Source organism: Jaculus jaculus, chromosome 8, assembly GCF_020740685.1.
Source record: "Jaculus jaculus isolate mJacJac1 chromosome 8, mJacJac1.mat.Y.cur, whole genome shotgun sequence".
Taxonomy (NCBI): domain Eukaryota; kingdom Metazoa; phylum Chordata; class Mammalia; order Rodentia; family Dipodidae; genus Jaculus; species Jaculus jaculus.
The window spans coordinates 27,724,340-27,725,754 of NC_059109.1; the positions used below are offsets into that span (position 1 = coordinate 27,724,340).

At 38.2% G+C, this 1,415-nt stretch overlaps 1 non-coding gene across 1 annotated transcript; it reads right to left on the reverse strand.

Annotated features, from left to right (window-relative positions):
• Positions 1–828: 828 nt before the first annotated feature.
• LOC123463074 lies at positions 829–935 on the reverse strand. The gene has a single exon (XR_006638686.1). It is a non-coding gene; the product is annotated as a U6 spliceosomal RNA (small nuclear RNA).
• Positions 936–1,415: the final 480 nt, after the last annotated feature.

A 1,415-nucleotide genomic window follows, 5' to 3' on the forward strand; every position in this document is an offset into this window, starting at 1 on the left:
AATGATAAAGTACTCATGTTATCCAGAAAATAATCAAAACTTCAGGTAAAATATTTAGCTGCCTTTTACATGATACAACTAAATAAAAAGTTGAATATAAATGAAGAAAAGCCATTCTGTCACCAAGGCTGGTATTTCCCAGATTTTTGTATATTTTATGTGTTTTTAGTTAAATTGAAATGTATTAGGAAGACTCCCATCCAGACACCCAGCTTCCTACACTGTCAGGAGTACTTGAAACTTTCAGACTTCCTCTTGAAATAATGAATACACAGCTTCAGAGAAATTGGCTCTGGATTGTAGTATTTTATTTTATTAATTAGTTTTGTATTCAGCAAATACAGTCAGTTTGGTTATTATTAGGCTCATCCATGACCTACCCCCCCCCCCCGCCATTGGCCACTCCTTGTTGAGGTATATGGGTCCTGCATTGTGGAGTTAGCCCACAGTTATGGGTAGGATAAATGTCTCTGCATATCCTAACCCAGCATGTGGCTCTGACATTCTTTCCGCCCCCTCTTCTGCAAAACTTCCCTGAGCCATGTTGGGTTCATTTTTGGTCTGCTTCAGTGATGAGGTATTGGGGGCCTCTGAGGCTCTGGCTCTCTGATTTGGTAGGAGTTGATTTTTCTCTGTGTTGGTGTTCTTCCGGTTCATCAGGAAAACAGCACACTTGCTTGTTCACCAATTTTTCTTAGTTTCAGCTGGGGCCATTTTGAGGTATGATGGGGTGGCTCTCTCCTTAGGATCTACATCTATCTGAAAAAGAGAAGCAGATTCTCCAATGGAGAGTAAGTTAGCACCAGGACCAATGAGACAATCCTTACAAAAAATATGGAACCATTCACGAATTTTCGTGTCATCCTTGAACAGGGGCCATGCTAATCTTCTCTGTATCATTCCAATTTTAGTATATGTGCTGCCAAAGTGAGCATGGATTGTAGTATTTTACATTAACTTTCCTAGATTTATCTGAACTTCACAAATCTATGGCCTAGTCAATTAATTTTAATGTAAGAAGATGAAAGACAGGTTTCTTAGAGCATAAGTGATATAGATGACATTTTGGGAACTGTTGGCTCGGAGCCAGCTAGGGGTTAACACTGGAGGTGAGGGTCTGATGCCTTAGCAAGGATAGAAGTTAGAGTTTTGGTTGATGAAAGTTAACAGTGTAAAAGGCTTTTTCTAAGATCCTAGAAGTATTTTGTATTTGTGTGGTTAGGAAATCTCAATTATACAAATTCTAGTTACATCAAATACACCAAAATTTTTATATTAGAAACAACTCTCATTTAAAATGTATAATATATTCCATAGAAAACGAATGGATGCTTCTCATTATGCTATGTGTAGCAATAAGTAGAAAGAACTTGAAGGAATGAGTCCTCCCCTGTTGATGACGCCTCTAGATTAGC